Source organism: Oncorhynchus keta, chromosome 35, assembly GCF_023373465.1.
Source record: "Oncorhynchus keta strain PuntledgeMale-10-30-2019 chromosome 35, Oket_V2, whole genome shotgun sequence".
NCBI classification, from domain to species: domain Eukaryota; kingdom Metazoa; phylum Chordata; class Actinopteri; order Salmoniformes; family Salmonidae; genus Oncorhynchus; species Oncorhynchus keta.
In genome coordinates this window covers 70,158,596-70,184,752 of record NC_068455.1, presented here as the reverse complement: position 1 = coordinate 70,184,752, position 26,157 = coordinate 70,158,596, and the positions used below count along the sequence as shown (strand labels likewise).

General features: G+C 44.4%; 1 pseudogene; it reads right to left on the bottom strand.

Moving 5' to 3' along the window:
• Positions 1-641: 641 nt before the first annotated feature.
• On the bottom strand, positions 642-24,773 carry LOC118368954 (uncharacterized; annotated as a pseudogene).
• Positions 24,774-26,157: the final 1,384 nt, after the last annotated feature.

The following is a 26,157-nucleotide window of genomic DNA, read 5'->3' as shown; positions in this document are numbered from 1 at the left end:
AGAGCGTGAAGGAGGGGTGAGAGAAGGGGGTTGTGGGGATGGGGAGAAGGGGTGATGGGGGAAGAGAGGGATAGAGAGAAGGGGGTGGTGGGGATGGGGAGGATGGGTGAACAGAGCGTGAAGGAGGGGTGAGAGAAGGGGGTTGTGGGGATGGGGAGGATGGGTGAACAGAGCGTGAAGGAGGGGTGAGAGAAGGGGGTTGTGGGGATGGGGAGGATGGGTGAACAGAGCGTGAAGGAGGGGTGAGAGAAGGGGGTTGTGGGGATGGGGAGGATGGGTGAACAGAGCGTGAAGGAGGGGTGAGAGAAGGGGGTTGTGGGGATGGGGAGGATGGGTGAACAGAGCGTGAAGGAGGGGTGAGAGAAGGGGGTTGTGGGGATGGGGAGAAGGGGTGATGGGGGAAGAGAGGGATAGAGAGAAGGGGGTGGTGGAGAGAGCAAATTACATTATTTTACAGAGGTTGGGTGGGGGGACAGAGTGGAGGGGTGAGAGAGATGGAGAGGGGGTTGGTGAGAGAGATCGAGAGGGGGTTGGGGAGAGAGAGGGGGTGGGGAAGAGAGCAAGAGACATTACTATTTTACAGAGAGCAACATACATGACTATTGTATTACAGTACAATGTTATTTATTCTATTTCACTACTCACCTGGGGTTGCTGATGCTGTTGTTCTCCAGTGAGTTACCAATACGAATCTCAGCACCATCAAGCCTCTCAGGAACATCATCTCCTCTGTTGGTGATGCTGACAGCTGTCACTCTGTACAGATCCAGCAGGTCCACTCTCCACCAGGGGTTGGTCTCCTGTTCAGTGTGGGTGCAGGATCCTAGGTGATAGTTTGATTCTGTTCTCATCAATGGCATTGTGAGCCTGGCCATTCCCATTCAGTGATGACCGGCTGGCCACTCCTTTCAAAGCGACATTAACTACAGGGACAGAGAAAAATGTTTTAATACAGAAATTACATTTGACATGTTTAGAAGATGGGGGGGTAGTAGGGCCTGAAATAAGAGTTCAAGAATTCAGTTATATAATTACAATCTCTATACAAGGTATAAATACAACACTAAAAGTGTGACTGCAGAAGCAAGTCACACTAATACGAATATGACAGAAATCTAGAGTGATGTTCCTGTTAGCAAGCACATTACTTATACTTCCAGAACATTGATGTTCTGATATATAAGCGTAACGTAAATGTTACTTGAGGATGAATGTGAAGAGTGATGACAGTTACAGATGATTACCTGCAGGAGTGCCATATACTTCCACCTCACACAGAGTGAGAATCTTGTTCTGTCCAGGGATCACCACAACAACATAGCGACCCTCCATCTCATTACACTGGAACGTGTTGGTCTCTCCTGCTGGGATGTGGGAGATGACATCACATCTGAAAGATGGAGAGAGGGAGAGAGGGGGAATGAGGACTCTACAATGTACCATAGAGAATACAGTCATTGTGTTAAATATATAACCGCTGAATAGCTACAGAAGCATGGATCAAGACCAATGTATCCAAATATCTCCAGGACAGGACATAAAAATGTACTGATGTCTATTTGTCACCTGGAGCCGTTGTAATACAGACACAGAACAGCTCCAGAAGAATGAAGAATGAAGATCATATCTGAACACCGACAAGAGAATAAATACATATGTACAAATGTCTACAGTATGTGTCACCTGGAGTTGTTGATGCCATTGTAATACAGACACAGAACAGCTCCAGAAGAATTTTTTATTTTTATTTTTTATTTCACCTTTATTTAACCAGGTAGGCTAGTTGAGAACAAGTTCTCATTTGCAACTGCGACCTGGCCAAGATAAAGCATAGCAGTGTGAACTGACAACACAGAGTTACACATGGAGTAAACAATTAACAAGTCAATAACACAGTAGAAAAAAAGGGGAGTCTATATACAATGTGTGCAAAAGGCATGAGGAGGTAGGCGAATAATTACAATTTTGCAGATTAACACTGGAGTGATAAATAATCAGATGATCATTGGTGTGCAAAAGAGCAGAAAAGTAAATAAATAAAAACTGTGGGAATGAGGTAGGTGAAAATGGGTGGGCTATTTACCAATAGACTATGTACAGCTGCAGCGACCGGTTAGCTGCTCAGTTAGCTGATGTTTGAAGTTGGTGAGGGAGATAAAAGTCTCCAACTTCAGCGATTTTTGCAATTCGTTCCAGTCACAGGCAGCAGAGTACTGGAACGAAAGGCGGCCAAATGAGGTGTTGGCTTTAGGGATGATCAGTGAGATACACCTGCTGGAGCGCGTGCTACGGATGGGTGTTGCCATCGTGACCAGTGAACTGAGATAAGGCGGAGCTTTACCTAGCATGGACTTGTAGATGACCTGGAGCCAGTGGGTCTGGCGACGAATATGTAGCGAGGGCCAGCCGACTAGAGCATACAAGTCGCAGTGGTGGGTGGTATAAGGTGCTTTAGTGACAAAACGGATGGCACTGTGATAAACTGCATCCAGTTTGCTGAGTAGAGTGTTGGAAGCAATTTTGTAGATGACATCGCCAAAGTCGAGGATCGGTAGGATAGTCAGTTTTACTAGGGTAAGCTTGGCAGCGTGAGTGAAGGAGGCTTTGTTGCGGAATAGAAAGCAGACTCTTGATTTGATTTTCGATTGGAGATGTTTGATATGAGTCTGGAAGGAGAGTTTGCAGTCTAGCCAGACACCTAGGTACTTATAGATGTCCACATATTCAAGGTCGGAACCATCCAGGGTGGTGATGCTAGTCGGGCATGCGCGTGCAGGCAGCGATCGGTTGAAAAGCATGCATTTGGTTTTACTAGCGTTTAAGAGCAGTTGGAGGCCACGGAAGGAGTGTTGTATGGCATTGAAGCTCGTTTGGAGGTTAGATAGCACAGTGTCCAATGACGGGCCGAAAGTATATAGAATGGTGTCGTCTGCGTAGAGGTGGATCAGGGAATCGCCCGCAGCAAGAGCAACATTGATATATACAGAGAAAAGAGTCGGCCCGAGAATTGAACCCTGTGGCACCCCCATAGACATTGCCAGAGGACCGGACAGCATGCCCTCCGATTTGACACACTGAACTCTGTCTGCAAAGTAATTGGTGAACCAGGCAAGGCAGTCATCCGAAAAACCAAGGCTACTGAGTCTGCCGATAAGAATATGGTGATTGACAGAGTCGAACGCCTTGGCAAGGTCGATGAAGACGGCTGCACAGTACTGTCTTTTATCGATGGCGGTTATGATATCGTTTAGTACCTTGAGCGTGGCTGAGGTGCACCAGTGACCAGCTCGGAAACCAGATTGCACAGCGGAGAAGGTACGGTGGGATTCGAGATGGTCAGTGACCTGTTTTTGACTTGGCTTTCGAAGACCTTAGATAGGCAGGGCAGAATGGATATAGGTCTGTAACAGTTTGGGTCCAGGGTGTCTCCCCCTTTGAAGAGGGGGATGACTGCGGCAGCTTTCCAGTCCTTGGGGATCTCAGACGATATGAAAGAGAGGTTGAACAGGCTGGTAATAGGGGTTGCGACAATGGCGGCGGATAGTTTCAGAAATAGAGGGTCCAGATTGTCAAGCCCAGGTTTTGCAGCTCTTTCAGAACATCTGCTATCTGGATTTGGGTAAAGGAGAACCTGGAGAGGCTTGGGCGAGGAGCTGCGGGGGGGGGCGGAGCTGTTGGCCGAGGTAGGAGTAGCCAGGCGGAAGGCATGGCCAGCCGTTGAGAAATGCTTGTTGAAGTTTTCGATAATCATGGATTTATCGGTGGTGACCGTGTTACCTAGCCTCAGTGCAGTGGGCAGCTGGGAGGAGGTGCTCTTGTTCTCCATGGACTTCACAGTGTCCCAGAACTTTTTGGAGTTGGAGCTACAGGATGCAAACTTCTGCCTGAAGAAGCTGGCCTTAGCTTTCCTGACTGACTGCGTGTATTGGTTCCTGACTTCCCTGAACAGTTGCATATCGCGGGGACTATTCGATGCTATTGCAGTCCGCCACAGGATGTTTTTGTGCTGGTCGAGGGCAGTCAGGTCTGGAGTGAACCAAGGGCTGTATCTGTTCTTAGTTCTGCATTTTTTGAACGGAGCATGCTTATCTAAAATGGTGAGGAAGTTAGTTTTAAAGAATGACCAGGCATCCTCAACTGACGGGATGAGGTCAATGTCCTTCCAGGATACCCGGGCCAGGTCGATTAGAAAGGCCTGCTCACAGAAGTGTTTTAGGGAGCGTTTGACAGTGATGAGGGGTGGTCGTTTGACTGCGGCTCCGTAGCGGATACAGGCAATGAGGCAGTGATCGCTGAGATCCTGGTTGAAGACAGCGGAGGTGTATTTGGAGGGCCAGTTGGTCAGGATGACGTCTATGAGGGTGCCGTTGCTTACAGAGTTAGGGTTGTACCTGGTGGGTTCCTTGATGATTTGTGTGAGATTGAGGGCATCTAGCTTAGATTGTAGGACTGCCGGGGTGTTAAGCATATCCCAGTTTAGGTCACCTAACAGAACAAACTCTGAAGCTAGATGGGGGGCAATCAATTCACAAATGGTGTCCAGGGCACAGCTGGGAGCTGAGGGGGGGTCTGTAGCAGGCGGCAGTGAGAGACTTATTTCTGGAGAGAGTAACTTTCAAAATTAGTAGTTCGAACTGTTTGGTTATGGACCTGGAAAGTATGACATTACTTTGCAGGCTATCTCTGCAGTAGACTGCAACTCCTCCCCCTTTGGCAGTTCTATCTTGACGGAAGATGTTATAGTTGGGTATGGAAATCTCTGAATTTTTGGTGGCCTTCCTGAGCCAGGATTCAGACATGGCAAGGACATCAGGGTTAGCAGAGTGTGTTAAAGCAGTGAGTAAAACAAACTTAGGGAGGAGGCTTCTGATGTTGACATGCATGAAACCAAGTCTTTTTCGATCACAGAAGTCAACAAATGAGGGTGCCTGGGGAAAGAAGACCATATCTGAACACCGACAAGAGAATAAATAAATATGTACAAATGTCTACAGTATGTGTCACCTGGGGTTGTTGATGCCGTTGTAATACAGACACAGAACAGCTCCAGAAGAATGAAGAATGAAGATCATATCTGAACACCGACAAGAGAATAAATAAATATGTACAAATGTCTACAGTATGTGTCACCTGGGGTTGTTGATGCCGTTGTAATACAGACACAGAACAGCTCCAGAAGAATGAAGAATGAAGACCATATCTGAACACCGACAAGAGAATAAATAAATATGTACAAATGTCTACAGTATGTGTCACCTGAGGTTGTTGATGCCGTTGTAATACAGACACAGAACAGCTCCAGAAGAATGAAGAATGAAGACCATATCTGAACACCGACAAGAGAATAAATAAATATGTACAAATGTCTACAGTATGTGTCACCTGGGGTTGTTGATGCCGTTGTTCTCCAGTGAGTTACCGATATGGATCTCAGCACCATCAAGTCTCTCAGGACAGCAGTCTCCTCTGTTGGTGATGTTGACAGCTGTCACTCTGTACACATCCAGCAGGTCCACTCTCCACCAGGGGTTGGTGTTAAACGCAGTGCTGCTGCAGGATCCACCATAGTTATAGTTAGAGTTGCGGTTTCCATCGATGACTTTACTTGGACTATTTTCCCAATTAAAAAGGGAATACTGAGCAGCCACTCCTCTCAATGCCACGTTGTCTGTTTGAGTGACAATACACAGGTTTATTCATGCAAACCGTAGCCATACATTTTGCAACTGAAAACGTCTGACAGGTCAGATCAGATTAGTCCCTCCCTGTTTCGGCCATTTTGTTCCGTTTGGTTCCTAGTGAAAACACCTCAAATATATAGAAATACCCCCTGCACACACACCTGCACCAACATTATCAAATGTAATTAGTAACCGTTAATTGGGACATTAACTGAACAAAATGTATTATTAGGCCTAGGTTCTGTCAGTGCCCAATACTGATAGTTAATTAATTGATTAGTTGATTTGATTTGTTTGTTGTCTGTCTGTCTGCTTTATTAAAATGCATTTACCTATCTGCATGGTGACCCTCCAAAAGAGTAGGAAGATCCATGTAAAAAAACAATATTATGAATGAATAATATTATGAATTTGTCATTGTGAATAATATTGTGAATACACTTTAACATTATATGACAAATTGTGTAACATGCTATTGGGTAATGCTGATCATTAAAGATATCTGACTTTTAGATGAAAGGGTTGGGGTCAACTCAATTTCCATTTCAGTCAATTCAGGAAGTGCACTGAAATTTGAATGATCTTTTCAATTCTGATTGGTTCATTTGAAAGCTACAGGAGTTGTCTTTTTGCAAATGGAACTAAAATCTTCCTGCTGACAATGTCATAAGAATCTCTTAGAGTTTAACAGGTTAATTGGAATGTGGTTTATGTTCTGATTTGACAGGAAACTGAAATAGAATTGACCCGAACCCTTGTAGGGATTTAGTTCTCACCAGAGACAGGGATAGCTCTCCTACTCCACTCCATGGATCTGGGATGTAGCAACATATTCATCAGTCAATATGAATTAATAACGTTAAACATTTCCCCCTTTTAATTATCAGTTAATATGATCTATTTCTGGACATCCAACACCTGCCATGTATAGGATGTGGATGTACTATTCTTGTCCTTTCAGCATTTCCATGTCACACATACCACCACAATAATAACCTTTAAAAAATGTGATAATAATCTATTTATTTACTTATATCATCATTCTTTTTATAGTATTAGCCACGGTTTTGAACAATAAAACATTATATCCAAACATAAATAAAGATATCTGTATTGACAGGTCTATCTTGTTGTCCGGTGACTTCTTCGCTCCTCTCAGTTTGTCAATGGTGTATTGGAGGCGAGGTCAGGTGCAGGAGAGCAAAGTATAATGAACAGGCGCACTTTTATTATAGTTCCAAAAACGAGAGCTCTCCATAAATCAAACACGCTCAAAAAATGGAACATAAATGTAAAGCGCATAAACTAACATCACATAACATGGAACAATTACACACAAAACATGATGGGAACCAGAGGGTTAAATACAAGTAGATTGATTGGGGAAATGAAAACCAGGTGTGTATGGAAATAAGACAAATGGATATATGAAAAATGGAGCGGGGATGGCTAGAATGCTGGTGACGTCGATCTCCGAACGCCGCCCGAACAAGGAGAGGAGCCGACTTCGGCGGAAGTCGTGACACAGAGTGTGTGATGGATCTTCTTCTCGTTCTCTTATTATTCTCTCTGTCCGGACAACATTCAAACCTGGGTCATGTGCATTAGGACACACAGCAGAAAAAATGTAGCAACTTTATGCAAAGGGGATTAAAAAAAGTGTTTGTTATTGGATAAGATCAGGTAGTAACTCACTCACTGTTTCAATCTGGTTTCTTTCATTTGGTGCCTTATGAATACAACCCTGTATTAGCCAATCAATGGGAAGGTAAGGTGAAGTTTATTTGGTTAGCAGTGGTCCATAGCCCACCTTCCCGTGTGTGTGTTTGTATGTGTGTGTGTGTGTGCGTGCTTATGTGTGTGTGTGCGTGTGTGGTGTTTCCCGGGGGGATTTGGTTAGCAGTCATCCATAGAACCTCATCTACTACCTGAGGTGAAATATGTCAACTGTGGTTTATTTAACAACACTGATATTACTCAAAATACATCTCACTTTAAATCATTACAATCAATCTATTATTCAAATGTACACATAATGCATATTAACTTTGAAGTTTATTTATTTGTATTAAACTTCTACTTTCAAACATGCACTGTACCTTAGAGGTGACATACACTTGAAGACAGAACCAGACAGATAAACATAAACATCCATAATAATTTATGAAGTTATATATGCTTTCTACCAGCAAGAAAGAAAAACATTTATATAAACATAAACATCCATAATCATTTATTAAGTTATATATGCTTTCTACCAGCAAGAAAGAAAAACATTTATATAAACAGAAATTCAAAATAGATATAATTAACTATATTTATTATAAATTCAGTTTAATCTAAAACTATTTTGTCTCCCTGGAGTGTTTTAGTACTGGGGTCTCACATGCCCATAACCCACCACCTCAAGAGTGTGTGTGTGTGTGAGAGAGTGTCCTTTTCCAGAGACATCAGACCTGACAACATTCTGCTGGACGAACACAGTAAAACGGCTCAGCCAATCATATCTGATTTATGGAATGCTTAGCTAGCCAATGTAACATAAATCAATACAATTAGTGGGATTTTTTTTTTTACATTTCACCTTTATTTAACCAGGTAGGCTAGTTGAGAACAAGTTCTCATTTACAACTGCGACCTGGCCAAGATAAAGCACAGCAGTTCAACACATACAACAGAGTTACACATGGAGTAAACATACATACAGTCAATAATACAGCAGTACAAAGAAACATCTTTATACACTGATGGTTAAACTGTGTATTGTTGTAGGTGGTACAGAATCTGATTCCACCAACATGCACTTCCAACCCCTAGCTCTGCACACAGTGAAGGGAAGTTGGCCGAGGTATTTACAAGCTGAGGACTGAGATAGTTAAATATACAGTAAGCATAGTATAAACATGAATAGGGTATGGTTTGTGTTATGAGGTTACAGGTGGTTAAAAGTAGCCTGAGGACCACAGAGTGCCTTCCAGACCATGTAATCAACTTAATCTACCCCTTTTCTCTTCTGACTTCTAAAACTCAGGTTATCTGGAGTCATTCCACTGTGCCCTGCTGAAAAATACCCCAAAGCAGGGGCATTTTGGGGGAAGAGGCTCCTTCCGGTTATGGAGGACAATAAGATTGCAGGACAGAAACCAGCAAGGGGTGGCAGGTAGCCTAGTGGTTAGAGCGTTGGACTAGTAACCGAAAGGTTGCAAGATTGAACACCTGAGCTGACGAGGTAAAAATCTGTCGTTCTGCCCCTAAACAAGGTAGTTCATTAACCCACTGTACCTAGGTCGTCATTGAAAATAAGAATTTGTTCTTAACTGACTTGCCTAGTTAAATAAAGGTAAAAAAACGTATAAAGTCAAGACCACAACAATAATGACACATCCACCTCATTCTTCTCTCTGCAGATTCTCAAAACACAATACAAAATTCCCTTGCCAAGGCCAACTATTGACAAGAATGATCTGCTGAAGTCAATGAGCTGGGGGAGGTTTAGACAGTACTTAGAGATGAGGGAGGTTTTTTGGATGTGATCAGACAGTAGATCTATTGTTGTGTATGGGAATGATTGAGCATTTCAACACAACAACTCATACTGTGTAAGAACTGCATTCAATGAGACTTTTCACACCTTCTTTAGAAGACCCCCAAAGTCAACTTTAACCCTACGCTAAACAATACGGTACCCAGTCCCATTCGGTTCACACCTTCTTTAAAAGACCCCCAAAGTCAACTTTAACCCTACGCTAAACAATACGGTACCCAGTCCCATTCGGTTCACACCTTCTTTAAAAGACCCCCAAAGTCAACTTTAACCCTACGCTAATCAATACGGTACCCAGTCCCATTCGGTTCACACCTTCTTTAGAAGACCCCCAAAGTCAACTTTAACCCTACGCTAAACAATACGGTACCCAGTCCCATTCGGTTCACACCTTCTTTAGAAGAACCCCAAAGTCAACTTTAACCCTACGCTAATCAATACGGTACCCAGTCCCATTCGGTTCACACCTTCTTTAGAAGACCCCCAAAGTCAACTTTAACCCTACACTAATCAATACGGTACCCAGTCCCATTCGGTTCACACCTTCTTTAGAAGACCCCCAAAGTCAACTTTAACCCTACGCTAATCAATACGGTACCCAGTCCCATTCGGTTCACACCTTGGCCAACAAGTGTGTGTTTCCCTACGTCCCTTCCACAAAAAGTGTAAAATGATAAGACCAGAACCATGTCTTTCCAGGAGACAGTACCAGCAAATCTTCTGCAAGAGGACCAAACATTTGGTGGTTAAGAAGCCCTGGCCCTTCCGCTGGCTGTTCACCGCGGAAAGTACAATACCATCACTATAAGCGCAGAGTCTCAGCTTCCCCAGCCCACGTTTGCCAGTGTACTGAAGCCGGACAAAGGACTATGGCTGTGTTTACACAGGCAGACCAATTCTTAGCTATTTTTCACTAGTTCTTTTGGCCAATCACTTCCGAAAAAGATCTGATTTGATTAAGACCACTTAGCTGGAAAAAAATATCAGAATTGGGATGCCTGTGTAATCACAGCCAGTGTGGCACAGCACAAGACAGCATTTTCCAAACTTGGTCCTGGGGACCCCAAGGGGTGCAGGTTTTGGGTTTTGCCCTCGCACTACTCAGCTGATTCAAATAATCAAAGCTGGATGATTTAATGTTTGTTTTTTAATCAGCTGTGTAGTCCCCAGGATCGAGTTTGGGAAAGCCTTGCATTAGACCATGTAGAACATGTTCCTAGAGAGCTACCCTCTTGAAGGTTTTAACTCCAACCCCAGTTGTAACTCACCTGTTTCAGCTTTTCAACCAGCTAATTATTAGAATCAGGTGTGCTAGATTAGGGTGGAAGTGAAAACCTACAAGACTGTAGTTCTCCAGAAACAGGGTTGGAGAGCCCTGATGTAGAACAACCATAAAATACATTTGGATATTTTCTATCACTCTTTGAAATTAGTGACACTTATGGATTCAAATAATATATGTATATTATCTGTACAGGGCTTTGTAGCATCAAATACATGCTTGACATTCAGAGTGACAAATAAACAAACATTATTTGGAGATATAAATACAGGAGAATGTACACTATTTAATGCTAACTCAAGAGAACTGGGTATTCAACAACAATGCTACATGCTTAAAGTAACATACTGTCACGTTCTGACCTAAGTTCCTTTTTTATGTCTCTATTTTGATTTGGTCAGGGCGTGAGTTGGGGTGAGCATTCTATGTTTTTCATTCTGTTTTGTTCTGTGTGTTGTATTTCTATGTGTTTGGCCTGGTATGGTTCCCACGTACCACGCTGCACCTTGGTCCTCACCTTCGTCAACCCACGACAGCCGTTACAGAACTACCCACCACCAACGGTGGCAGGAGGAAAAGGGAACCAGCAATACAAGGGAATACTGCTGGCAAGGAAGCCCGAGAGGCAGCCCCAAACATTTATTGGGGGAGGCACACGGGGAGATTGGCGGAGTCAGGTAGGAGACCTGAGCCAACTCCCCGTGCTTACCATGGTGAGAGGTTGACCGGGCAGGCACCATGTTATGTGGTGAAGCGCAAGGTGTCCCCAGTGCGCACACATAGCCCGGTGCGCTACATCGCAGCTCCTCGAATCAGCCGGGCTAGAGTGGGCATCGAGCCCGGAAGGATGAAGCCGGCTCAGCGCATCTGATCTCCAGTGTGTCTCCTCGTCCAGGGTTATATGGCACCGGCCCTACGCACGGTGTGCCCGGTTCGCCAGCACAGCCCAGTGCGGCCTGTTCCAACTCTCCGCACTTGCCGGGCTACAGGGGGTATCCAGCCAGGACAGGTTGTGCAGGCTCGTTGCTCGAGACCTCCAGTGCGCCTCCACGGCCCAGTGCATCCGGTGCCTCGGCCAAGGAGGAGGCCGCCTGTATGTCTCCCCCAGCCTGGTGAGTGCTGTGCCTGCTCCTAGAACCAAGTTCCACTCCTGTCCAGTCTCCCGCCTGTCCGATGCTACCAGAGTCTCCCTCTTATTCGGGGCCCGCGGTGAGGGTCCCCCAGTCCAAGGTTGGCGGAGAGGGTCGCCACTCCAGAGGCACCACATAAGTGGGCCAAGACGAAGGTGGAGTGGGGTCTACGTCCCGCACCAGAGCCGCCACCGCGGTGAAATGCCCACACAGACCCTCCCCTATAGGTTCAGGTTTTGCGGCCAGAGTCCGCACCTTTGGGTTCCTTTTCCTTTTCTTTGTCTCTATTTCGGTTTGGTCAGGGCGTGAGTTGGGGTGGGCATTCTAGGTTTTTCATTCTGTGTTTTGTTCTGTGTGTTGTATTTCTATGTGTTTGGCCTGGTATGGTTCTGAATCAGAGGCAGATGTCAATCGTTGTCTCTGATTGAGAACCATACATAGGTAGCCTGTTCCCACCTGTGTGTGTGGGTAGTTGTTTTCTGTTTTTGTATTCTGTATTCTGTACCAGACAGAACTGTTTCATTCATTCTCTTTTGTTGTTGTTGTTTCCATTCAGTGTTCAATTGATAATAAAAGATGAACACGTCCCACGCTGCACCTTGGTCCTCACCTTCTTTAACCCACGACAGCCGTTACACATACAAAAAACAGTAGTACATTTCAGTGTGTCCAAGTGTTTCTCAGATGTAGAAACAGACTAGTGCAGAGAACTGTAGCTAAAGATTGTTACACCAGATAATGTGATTTACCCAAAGATTTTTGCTGACATCTTGTCTATTTCAAGACTTCTCTCATTGATGTCCACTCCAAAGTGATGAATGTCAAGATGACAGAGACCTGTCTCCATCAATGAGTGAAGACTTGAAAGAGACACGATAACGGCGCACATATTGTTGGATTACCTCATTGAGCAAAATAAGTATTCATTTTCATAATGGAACATTTTCTAAATTCAAACGGACCCCCTGCAACTAGACACAGACCTTTTATGAGACTCCTGTTTCTCCAAATCGAGGATGAAGACCGCATCGCTAAGGTTGGTAGATAATTCTGTTCTACACCTATCAACACCTCTCCAGTAACTCCCAGTAATGGATATCTGGTGTAACATTCTGTAGCTAAGAGAACTAGAGATCAGGAGACGATGGGAGAGCAGTGGTGACTCGTCATTCAGGACACCTGTCTTGTGCCCTGAATGTTTTCTTGTTTTTTTATATTGGGGGTGGGCTTGCCTGTTTTGCATTTTATTTTGGCATTAATGTATCACTTGTCAGTTTGCAAACAATGTAAAATATATGTGTATATATGTAATTGAGTTAATAAAGCCGCATATGAACAGGCAGCACCAAAATGCACTGTGATTGGCTCAGTGTTCTGCCTTTAGTAAGGGTAGACAATAAGAATGCGAGGCCTTTGGTTCCTGCCATAGACTTAGGTTAGAAGTGCCCTTCCAAGAAGATTCAAGGTCATTTGCCACGGAAAAAATTACATCAAATCACATATCTACAGTAGCTTCGATTGGACTGATTATGTCAACATCTTACTTTCAAAAACTTAGCTTGTAGTCAATCATGAATTAAGTAGACTTCCCACTTCTGACACCAATGTAATGAAACAGCAGGGAGCAGGTCTCGAACCCTCGACCTTTTAGCCCAAAGTCCAGCACGGTACCGACTGTGCCGCAAAAGCATGCTCCAGCGGCAGAGTCGATATCCGTGCATACATTCTTGCCCAGTTCTTGGGGTTTGTACTCCTGTTACGGTTTTCTAATGGTGAAGAAGAGTCGGACCAAACTGCAGCGTGTCGATTTCGATCCATGTTTATTTAAACCAACGTAAAACACGACTAAACACAAACACTACAACACTACCAAAACAATAAACAAACCAAAACCCGAAACAGCCTATACATGTGTCAACTAACATCTAACAAGGACATCAAGACACTCAGGACAATCACCCACAATACAACCAAAGAATATGGCTGCCTAAATATGGTTCCCAATCAGAGACAACGATAACCACCTGCCTCTGATTGAGAACCACTTCAGACAGCCATAGACTTTCCTAGAACACCCCACTAAGCTACAACCCCACTAAGCTACACACCACATACAAAAACCCATGTCACACCCTGGCCTGACCAACTACATGAAGAAAAACACAAAATACTTCGACCAGGGCATGACAACTCCCGAAGTTGTTGAGTGTTTTTGGGCTTGCCAGTTTATACATAGCAGTTCTCAATTGTTAGTAGCCAATGGCTGAAGATTTACATATTTTTTTTGTCATTACTGAATGATTTAATGTGACAAATCAAACATTAAACCTGGTAAACAATTAATTTATCACTAGTCATTTTATACAATGCATTCTAAATAATGCCACTTTAATAATGTTTACATGTCTTACATTACTCATATCACATGTATATACTGTATTCTATACCGTGTATTACATCTTGCCTATGGCGCTCGGCCATCGCTCATCCATATACTTACATGTACTGTACATATTCTCATTCACCCCTTTAGATTTGTGTGTATTCGGTAGTTGTTGGGGAATTGTTAGATTACTTGTTAGATATTACTGCATTGTCGGAACTAGAAGCACAAGCCTTTCGCTACACTCGCATTAACATCTGCTAACCATGTGGATGTGACAAATAACATTAGATTTGATTTGATTTAGACCCTGAGTTTATTTGAAACAGGCGTTTGGTTGCTGAAATGAGTTGTTGCCTAGCTATTAATTAGGACAGGCGGCTATTTGAGACTGGGTTTAATTAAAGTTTTACGTAGATTGATTGTCATCAATACAGTCCAATCTTAAACTATTGTGTCTCCTTAGAGTCTCTCACCAGGCTAGCCCCCTTCAGTTCCACAGACACCTGGAAGAGAAATGACATACAGAAACTCTTTCATGTACTAATTGGGGCAGCAGGGTAGCCTAGTGGTTAAAGCGTTAGACTAGTTACCAGAAGGTTGCAAGTTCAAATCCCAGAGCTGACAAGGTACAAATCTGTTGTTCTGCCCCTGAACAGGCAGTTAACCCACTGTTCCTAGGCTTTCATTGAAAATAAGAATTTGTTCTTAACTGACTTGCCTGGTTAAGAAAAATAATAGTTATGACTCAAACACATTCTCTTCTTACAATAAGAACTTGCCAATAAGATAATTAAACCCAGAGTTAGGTTTAATCACATTTCAATTCAGGAAGTAAACTGAAATTTCACTTCTGCATTTTCATAATTGAAACTCATTAAGGAAAACTGAAATTACAATAAATAAATAAAAGCTTATTTCCTGAAATGGAATAGACCCCAACTCTGATAAAAGCACAATGTGCTCCTTGTTGTTACCTGTCTGTGTGGATCCACCCTCCTTCTCTTCTTCCTCACGGTGGAAAATCTGTCCATCTGGCTGAGTCCTCCAGCGCAGTTGAAAGTCAGACATCCCCTGCTTCACGAGCTCTACATGCAGCTAGATGAAAGATCAAGCTTTTAGGTTAAATTGTTAGATTATTTTCTCTCTCGCTCACTCTCTCTTTCTGTCTCTCTGTCACTCTCTGTCTGTGTCTCTGTGTCTGTCGCTCTGTCTGGCTCTCTGTCTCTTGCTCTCTGTCTTTCGCGCTCTGTCTCGCTCTGTCTCTCGCTCTGTCTCTCGCTCTGTCTCTCGCTCTGTCTGTCTCTGTCTTCCTCCCTCCCCCTTTCCCTCTTCCTCCCCCTTTCCCTCTTCCTTCCCCTTTCCCTCTTCCTTCCCCTTTCCCTCTTCCTTCCCCTTTCCCTCTTCCTTCCCCTTTCCCTCTTCCTTCCCCTTTCCCTCTTCCTTCCCCTTTCCCTCTTCCTTCCCCTTTCCCTCTTCCTTCCCCTTTCCCTCTTCCTTCCCCTTTCCCTCTTCCTTCCCCTTCCCTCTTCCTTCCCCTTCCCTCTTCCTTCCCCTTCCCCTCTCCTTCCCCTTCCCCTCTCCTTCCCCTCTCTTACCTGCTGTAGTAGCTGGTCACTGACTGCCTGGTCTGTCAGATCAGCATCTGATTGGATCTTCATCCTCACCACCGTTCTCTTTGACTTGGGGGCTGAAATACATTTGCTGATATTTTTTATGGTGCAGAATAGTTCAAATCTGTGCAAAATACCGGGAATACCACAACTCATTAGGGCTTGACAGTATGATTTTATTTAACATATTTCATTTACATTACATTTACATTTAAGTCATTTAGCAGACGCTCTTATCCAGAGCGACTTACAAATTGGTGCATACACCTTATGACAACCAGTGGAACAGCCACTTGCATCTAAATCTTGTTGGGGGAGAAGGGGGGAGAAGGATTACTTACCCTTACTTACCCTATCCTAGGTATTCCTTGAAGAGGTGGGGTTTCAGGTGTCTCCGGAAGGTGGTGATTGACTCCGCTGTCCTGGCGTCGTGAGGGAGTTTGTTCCACCATTGGGGGCCAGAGCAGCGAACAGTTTTGACTGGGCTGAGCGGGAACTGTACTTCCTCAGTGGTAGGGAGGCGAGCAGGCCAGAGGTGGATGAACGCAGTGCCCTTGTTTGGGTGTAGGGCCTGATCAGAGCCTGGAGGTACTGAGGTGCCGTTCCCCTCACAGCTCCGTAGGCGAGCACCATGGTCTTGTAGCGGATGCGAGCTTCAACTGGAAGCCAGTGGAGAGAGCGGAGGAGCGGGGTGACGTGAGAGAACTTGGGAAGGTTGAACACCAGACGGGCTGCGGCGTTCTGGATGAGTTGTAGGGTTTAATGGCACAGGCAGGGAGCCCAGCCAACAGCGAGTTGCAGTAATCAAGACGGGAGATGACAAGTGCCTGGATTAGGACCTGCGCCGCTTCCTGTGTGAGGCAGGGTCGTACTCTGCGGATGTTGTAGAGCATGAACCTACAGGAACGGGACACCGCCTTGATGTTAGTTGAGAACGTCAGGGTGTTGTCCAGGATCACGCCAAGGTTCTTAGCGCTCTGGGAGGAGGACACAATGGAGTTGTCAACCGTGATGGCGAGATCATGGAACGGGCAGTCCTTCCCCGGGAGGAAGAGGAGCTCCGTCTTGCTGAGGTTCAGCTTGAGGTGGTGATCCGTCATCCACACTGATATGTCTGCCAGACATGCAGAGATGCGATTTGCCACCTGGTCATCAGAAGGGGGAAAGGAGAAGATTAATTGTGTGTCGTCTGCATAGCAATGATAGGAGAGACCATGTGAGGTTATGACAGAGCCAAGTGACTTGGTGTATAGCGAGAATAAGAGAGGGCCTAGAACAGAGCCCTGGGGGACACCAGTGGTGAGAGCGCGTGGTGAGGAGACAGATTCTCGCCACGCCACCTGGTAGGAGCGACCTGTCAGGTAGGACGCAATCCAAGCGTGGGCCGCGCCGGAGATGCCTAACTCGGAGAGGGTGGAGAGGAGGATCTGATGGTTCACAGTATCGAAGGCAGCCGATAGGTCTAGAAGGATGAGAGCAGAGGAGAGAGAGTTAGCTTTGGCAGTGCGGAGCGCCTCCGTGATACAGAGAAGAGCAGTCTCAGTTGAATGACTAGTCTTGAAACCTGACTGATTTGGATCAAGAAGGTCATTCTGAGAGAGATAGCGGTAGAGCTGGCCAAGGACGGCACGCTCAAGAGTTTTGGAGAGAAAAGAGAGAAGGGATACTGGTCTGTAGTTGTTGACATCGGAGGGATCGAGTGTAGGTTTTTTCAGAAGGGGTGCAACTCTCGCTCTCTTGAAGATGGGAGGGACGTAGCCAGCGGTCAGGGATGAGTTGATGAGCGAGGTGAGGTAAGGGAGAAGGTCTCCGGAAATGGTCTGGAGAAGAGAGGAGGGGATAGGGTCAAGCGGGCAGGTTGTTGGGCGGCCGGCCGTCACAAGACGCGAGATTTCATCTGGAGAGAGGGGGAGAAAGAGGTCAGAGCATAGGGTAGGGCAGTGTGAGCAGAACCAGCGGTGTCGTTTGACTTAGCAAACGAGGATCGGATGTCATCGACCTTCTTTTCAAAATGGTTGACGAAGTCATCTGCAGAGAGGGAGGAGGGGGGGATTCAGGAGGGAGGAGAAGGTGGCAAAGAGCTTCCTAGGGTTAGAGGCAGATGCTTGGAATTTAGAATGGTAGAAAGTGGCTTTAGCAGCAGAGACAGAGGAGGAAAATGTAGAGAGGAGGGAGTGAAAGGATGCCAGGTCCGCAGGAGGCGAGTTTTCCTCCATTTCCGCTCGGCTGCCCGGAGCCCTGTTCTGTGAGCTCGCAATGAGTCGTCGAGCCACGGAGCGGGAGGGAGGACCGAGCCGGCCTGGAGGATAGGGGACATAGAGAGTCAAAGGATGCAGTAAGGGAGGAGAGGAGGGTTGAGGAGGCAGAATCAGGAGATAGGTTGGAGAAAGTTTGAGCAGAGGGAAGAGATGATAGGATGGAAGAGGAGAGAGTAGCGGGGGGAGAGAGAGCGAAGGTTGGGACGGCGCGATACCATCCGAGTAGGGGCAGTGTGGGAAGTGTTGGATGAGAGCGAGAGGGAAAAGGATACAAGGTAGTGGTCGGAGACTTGGAGGGGAGTTGCAATGAGGTTAGTGGAAGAACAGCATCTAGTAAAGATGAGGTCAAGCGTATTGCCTGCCTTGTGAGTAGGGGGAAGGTGAGAGGGTGAGGTCAAAAGAGGAGAGGAGTGGAAAGAAGGAGGCAGAGAGGAATGAGTCAAAGGTAGACGTGGGGAGGTTAAAGTCGCCCAGAACTGTGAGAGGTGAGCCGTCCTCAGGAAAGGAGCTTATCAAGGCATCAAGCTCATTGATGAACTCTCCGAGGGAACCTGGAGGGCGATAAATGATAAGGATGTTAAGCTTGAAAGGGCTGGTAACTGTGACAGCATGGAATTCAAAGGAGGCAATAGACAGATGGGTAAGGGGAGAAAGAGAGAAAGACCACTTGGGAGAGATGAGGATCCCGGTGCCACCACCCCGCTGACCAGAAGCTCTCGTGGTGTGCGAGAACACGTGGGCGGACGAGGAGAGAGCAGTAGGAGTAGCAGTGTTATCTGTGGTGATCCATGTTTCCGTCAGTGCCAAGAAGTCAAGGGACTGGAGGGAGGCATAGGCTGAGATGAACTCTGCCTTGTTGGCCGCAGATCGGCAGTTCCAGAGGCTACCGGAGACCTGGAACTCCACGTGGGTCGTACGCGCTGGGACCACCAGATTAGGGTGGTCGCGGCCACGCGGTGTGGAGCGTTTGTATGGTCTGTGCAGAGAGGAGAGAACAGGGATAGACAGACACATAGTTGACAGGCTACAGAAAAGGCTACGCTAATGCAAGGAAATTGGAATGACAAGTGGACTACACGTCTCGAATGTTAAGAAAGTTAAGCTTACGTAGCAAGAATCTTATTGACTAAAATGATTAAAATGATACAGTACTGCTAAAGTAGGCTAGCTGGCAGTAGCTGCGTTGTTGGCACTACACTAATCAAGTCGTTCCGTTGAGTGTAATAATTTCTACAGTGCTGCTATTCGGGGGCTAGCTGGCTAGCTAGCAGTGTTGTTTACGTTACGTAAAGAACGACAATAGCTGGCTAGCTAACCTAGGAAATCGCTCTAGACTACACAATTATCTTTGAAACAAAGACGGCTATGTAGCTAGCTATGTAGCTAGCTACGATCAAACAAATCAAACCGTTGTACTGTAATGAAATGAAAATGTGATACTCCCTGACCGGTGATTGAATTCGAATCAGTAGCCGTGTGGTGACGTTGGCTAGCTGTTAGCTGTTAGCTGTTGGCTAGCTAGCAGAGTCTCCTACGTTAAGGACGACAAATAGCTGGCTAGCGAACCTCAGTGAATTAAGATAATCACTCCAAGGCTACACACACTAAACTACACAATTATCTTGGAAACAAAGACAGCTATGTAGCTAGCTAACACTAAACTAATCAAGTCGTACAGTTGAGTGAATAGCACTACAGTGATGCTAATCTGTGTGCGTTAGCTAGCGTTGCTAGCTCCTGGGCGAATAGCAGTGAAGGCTACGTTAGGGCGACGAAATACGATAATTATGCAATTATCTCTGATACAAGGACGGCTATGTAGCTAGCTAAGAAGAATTGCTAAGATTAGACAAATCAACCGTTGTACTATAATGAAATGTGATGAAAAAGTTATACAACCTGCAGAGCGAAGTGCGAATGCGACCGCTCGCTCCAACCCGGAACCATGTTATTTCTTTAACAATGTGCTGTACAAAAAGGTGATTGTTTTACTAAAGTTTAGTAAGCTGAGCAATGCGTAAATAGTATTATTTTTTAAAGCACATTGTGCTTATAATGGGTTTTATGGTATTTTTTACACCGATTTGTACTAATTTGCATTGTGAAAATGTCTCCCACATAGTCACAAAATAACATTCAATATAACAAGACATGAATTGTGGGGTGAAAAAGTATCATCTCCACTAAACCGAAGTCCGATACGAAAATAAGTATGTTCATTAAAGTTATTATTCGACGTACCTTCTCTGACAGAACAAATAAATGTACCAGGAAATAAGTACCTTCTGTGGAAGACTCTGGAGGTTTGACTGTGGAAAATACTTCCACCTCACAAAGTGTGAGCCATTCCGACATGCCAGGGATGACAACAACAACATAGCGACCCTCCATCACATTACACTGGAAGGTGTTGGTCTTTCCTGCTGGGATGTGGGATATGACATCACATCTGAAAGAGATAGAGAGGGTGGGGGAGAGAGAGAGATGCATGATTATTGTACAGTGCGGTGCTGTAGTTCAAATGCTTCTTCTCAAAAGTATTACTGAAAATATATACACATTTAATGAATAACTGTTCTTTTTAATGAATCCCATAAACTTTACAATCAATCAGAACTACCGGCTCTGATGTTCTTCAGATGTGGCGGTGCTTGCAAACTGTTATGGAATACAAAGTGAAATGCAGCTGCCCATTGACGGGAGCCTACCAGACGAGCTAAAAGCCTTTCATGCTCGAGCTAAATGCCTTTCATGCTCGCTTCGAGGCAAGCAACACTGAAGCATTCATGAGAGCAGCAGCTGTTCTGGACGACTGTGTGATCACGCTCTCCATAGCCGATGTAAGCAATGACTTTAAAAAGGTCAACATTCACAAGGCCTCTGGACCAGACAGATTACCAGGGTGTGTACTCAGAGCATGCGAGGACAAACTGGCAAGTGTCTTCACGAACATTTTCAACCTCTCCCTGACCGAGTCTGTAATACCCACATGTTTCAAGTAGACCACCATAGTCCCTGTGCCCAAGAATGCGAAGGTAACCTGCCTAAATGACTACCACCCCGTAGCACTCACATTGGTAGCCATGAAGTGATTTTAAAGACTGGTCAAGTCTCACATCAACACCATCATCCCGGAAACCCCAAACCCACTGCAATTCGCATACTGCTCCAACAGATCCACAGATGATGCAATCTCAATCGAACATTATACTGCCCTTTTCCATCTGGACAAAAGGAACACCTATGTGAGAATGCTAGTCATTGACTACATCACCGTAGTGCCCGCAAAGCTCATCACTAAGCTAAGGACCCTGGGACCAAACACCTCCCTCCCTCTGCAACTGGATCCTGGACTTCCTGACAGGCCGCCCTCAGGTAGTAAGGGTAGCCAGGCCAACAACCTCTCCCTCAATGTAAGCAAGACAAAGGAGATGTATATAGCATCGTTATTGTTATGTATTTTTACTGTGTTACTTTTGACTTTATTTAGTAAGTATTTTCACAACTATTTCTTGATCCGCACTGTTGGTTAAGGGCTTGTAAGTAAACATTTCTCTGTCTGGTCTACACATGTTGTGTTCGTCGTATGTGACAAATACGATTTGATTTGAGTACAATGCTGTTTATTCGATTTCACTACTCACCTGGGGTTGTTGATGCCATTGTTCTCCAGTGAGTTACCAATACGGATCTCAGCACCATCAAGTCTCTCAGGAACGTCATCTCTGTTGGTGATTGTGACAGCTGTCACTTTGTACACATCCAGCAGGTCCACTCTCCACCAGGGGTTGGTTTCCTGTGCAGTGTGGGTGCAGGATCCATAGTTTGTGTTGCTGTTCCCATCAATTGCATAGTGAGCATTGCGATCCGAAAACTGTGATGACTGAGCAGCCACTCCTCTCAATGCCACGTTGTCTGAGTGACAGAGACAGATATAATACACAGGTTCATTCATTAGTGCACATCGTAGCAATACGTTTTGCAACTGAAAACGTTTTGCAGGTTAGTTCAGTTTAGTCAGTCTCCATTTTGTCCAGTTTGGTTCCTAGTGAATACACCTCAGATATACACATCCCCATCCCCCTGTACACACACACCTGCACCAACTTGTATTAAATGTTGATAGTTACCTTTAATTGGGCACTTTGTATTTGTAATTTATTATGGATCCCCATTAGCTGCTGCCAAAACAGCAGCTACTCTTCCTGGGGTCCAGCAAAATTAAGGCAGTTTATACCATTTTAAAACCTTACAATACATCCACAGATTTCACAACACACTGTGTGCCCTCAGGTCCCTACTCCACCACTACCACATATCTACAGTACTAAATCCATGTGTATTTTTTGCGCGTATGTTATCATTTGTATGTGTGTGTGTGTGTATGTGTATGTTTTGTGCGTATGTTATCATTTGTATGTGTGTGTGTGTGTATGTGTATGTGTGTGTGTGTGTGTGTGTGTGTGTGTGTGTGTGTGTGTGTGTGTGTGTGTGTGTGTGTGTGTGTGTGTGTGTGTGTGTGTGTGTGTGTGTGTGTGTGTGTGTGTGTGTGTGTGTGTGTGTGTGTGTGTGTGTGTGTGTGTGTGTGTGTGTATGTGTATGTGTATGTGTGTGTGTGTGTGTGTGTGTGTGTGTGTGTGTGTGTGTGTGTGTGTGTGTGTGTGTGTGTGTGTGTGTGTGTGTGTGTGTGTGTGTGTGTGTTGTGACGGCCCTGAATTTTTCTGAACCATCTCAGTGCAGCTCCTTCCAATAGGACGCTTTCCCTTTAATTCCCAATTAAATAGCCAGCATCAGCTGCCCAAAAGTGGGGTTGTGATGGAGACGTGCAGGAGGATGTGTTCAACCCTCAGTTCCGAAGCTTCTCTATTCTGTTTGTTTTGTTGCCGTTAAACGTGTGTTTTGTAGCCTAAGAGAGTTTACCCAGGATTGGATCCACTCTTTGCGTCCCTGGACTACACCTCTCCGTTCTTCGTGGCCTTTCTCCGCTTCTGACTGACCGACTGACTACCACCTTTTTGTATACGGTATTTCATTTGTTTGGATGTGATGTATACTGTGATTTATGTAGTTAGTTGTAGTTGAGGACTTAATTAAGAGTTGATACGCTTTAAAGTTCTGTAGTCTGTCTGGACTTGGGGACTGTGAAGAGACCTCTTGTGGCATGTCTTGTGGGGTATGCATGGGTGTGTGCTAGTACTTCAAACAGACAGCTCGGTGCATTCAACACCTCTCATAAATGAAAGTAGTGATGAAGTCAATCTCTCCTCCACTTTTAGCCAGGAGAAATTGACATACATATTATTAATGTTAGCTCTCTGTGTACATCCAAGGGCCAGCCGTACTGCCCTGTTCTGAGCCAATTGCAATTTTCCTAAGTCCTCTTTAGTGGCACCTGACCACACGACTGAACAGTAGTCCAAGTGTGACTAAACTAGGGCCTGTAGGACCTGCCTTGTTGATAGTGTTGTTAAGAAGGCAGAGAGAGCATCACTTTATTATAGACAGACTTCTCCCCATCTTAGCTACTGTTGTATCAATATGTTTTGACCATGACAGTTTACAATCTAGTGTTACTCCAAGCAGCTTGCTCAACTTGCTCAATTTCCACATTATTTATTACAATATTTAGTTGAGGTTTAGGATTTAGTGACTTTAACTGAATGAAAGTTATTACTAGGCCTAGCTTCTGTCACAGCGGCCAATGCTTGTACTTCATGCATTGATTAGTTGATTTATTTACTTATTCATTCATGTTTTTTTTAATGTATTGCTTCTGTCACAGTGGCCAATACTGATACTTCGTTCATTGATTTGTCTTGTCAGACAACCTGTCTGTCTGTCTGTCTGTCTGTCTGTCTGTCTGTCTGTCTGTCTGTCTGTCTGTCTGTCTGTCTGTCTGTCTGTCTGTCTGTCTGTCTGTCTGTCTGTCTTATTAAAAAGACTTTACCTATTTGCACCGTGACCCTCAGAAAGAGTAGGAAAATCCCTGTAAAGCCACAATAAGCATATGAATGATTAGTCATAATTAATCATATTAATGTGAATGCACTATATGACAAGTTCTCTAACGTGCTATAAGGTAATGCTGATCATTAAAGATCTTTGACTTTTAGATGGAAGGGTTGGGGTCGATTCAATTTCTGTAAATCAGGAAGCACACTGAAATTCAAATTATTTGTTAAACTCTGAGTGGTTGTTTTGGGCTCTGTTACATGAAAATAGAAATTGAAAAATCATTTGAATGCTACAGGCATTGTCTTTTTGGAAATGGAACTAAAATCTTACTGCTGACAATGTCATAAGAATCTCTTGGAGTTTAACAGGTTAATTGGAATGTGGTTTATGTTCTGATTTGACAGGAAACTGAAATAGAATTGACCCTAACCCTTGTAGGGATTTAGTTCTCACCAGAGACAGGGATAGCTCTCCTACTCCACTCCATGGATCTGGGATGTAGCAACATATTCATCAGTCAATGTTAATTAATAACATTAAACATTTCCCCCTTTTAATTATCAGTAAATATGATCTATTTCTGGACATCCAACACCTGCCATGTATAGGATGTGGATGTACTATTCTTGTCCATTCAGAATTTCCATGTCGCACATACCACAACAATAATAACCTTTAAATAATGTGACAATAACCCATTTCTTTACTTATATCATCATTCTTTTTATAGTATTAGCCAAGGTTTTGAATAATAAAACAGTATATCCAAATATAAGATTAACATACCTGTATTGACAGGGCTATCTTGTCCTTTGCTGAATCCCTCGCTCCTGTCCTCCTCAGTGTGTGTGATGGATTCTTCTTACTCTCTTTTCTCTCTCTCTCTGTCTGGCAAACATGCAAACCTGGGTCATGTTCATCAGGGAACACAACAGAAAAAAAATTGAAACTTTTTGCAACTGAAAACAAAAATGTGTGTTTGTGATTGGATAAGAACAGATAGTTGATCACTTTCTGTTTTCTTCCGTTTGGTGCCTTATAAACACAACCCTCATTTAGCCAAAGATGGAGAGGTTAAGGTGAGGTGTATTAGTAGTTAGCAGTGAGCTGTAGCCCACCACCCTGTGTGCGTGTGTATTTGCATGTGTGTGTGTGTGTGTGTGTGTCTGTGAGGTGTTGTTGCCCGGGGGATTTGTTTAGCAGTCATCCAGATAACCTCATCCTTTCCCTGAGGTGTCAATAGTTACACAACTTCAGCCTTTTCCATCCCTGGTGGAAACAGTTTGAATCTGATGGAAACAGTGGATGCTCCTCAGAGGAGGAAGGGGAGGACCATCCTCCTCGGTGAATTTCATACAAATTTAAATGGTTAAACATTTTAAAAGTTATATTTTTTAGATACAACTATATTAAATATAATCACGTCACCAAACAGTTGATTAAAAAACACTAGTTTTCGAAGAAGGTCTACAGTGGTGGCCAAAAGTTTTGAGAATGACAAATATTAATATTCACAAATTTTTAGATATTTTTGTCAGATGTTACTATGGAATACCGAAATGAAATTCTTGTAATTATACAAGTGTCAAAGGCTTTTATTGACAATTACATGAAGTTGATGCAGAGTCAATATTTGCAGTGTTGACCATTCTTTTTCAAGACCTCTGCAATCCGCCCTGGCATGCTGTCAATTAACTTCTCTGCCACATCCTGACTGATGGCAGCCCATTCTTGCATAATCAATGCTTGGAGTTTGTCAGAATATGTGGGTTTTTGTTTGTCCGCCTGCCTCTTGAGTATTGACCACAAGTTCTCAATGGGATTAAGGTCTGGGGAGTTTCCTGGCAATGGACCCAAAATATGGATTTTTATGTTTCCCTAGCCACTTAGTTATCAATTTTGCCTTATGGCAAGGTGCTCCATCATGCTGGAAAAGGCATGCGTGCAAAACAACTGGACACAGACCTTTTATGAGACTCCTGTTTCTCCAAATCGAGGATGAAGACCGCATCGCTTAGGTTGGTAGAACATTCTGTGCTACACCAAACAGTACCTACATGTATACTGTATCTTCCAGTAACCTGGTGTAACCATCTGTAGCTATAAGAACTGGTGATCACAGATGATGGGAGAGGTGGTCATTATGAAATTGTAATTCCAAAGGAACATGCAGTTGGATGAGAATTGTTTGGTAATATGAAGTACCAAGAACGAGAAGTAGAACCTTGTCTTAGAGAGCAAACTGAACGATAATTTATAGTTAATGCTGTCTGACTATGGGATACTTCTCTCTCAAGTAAAAGTCTTTCTT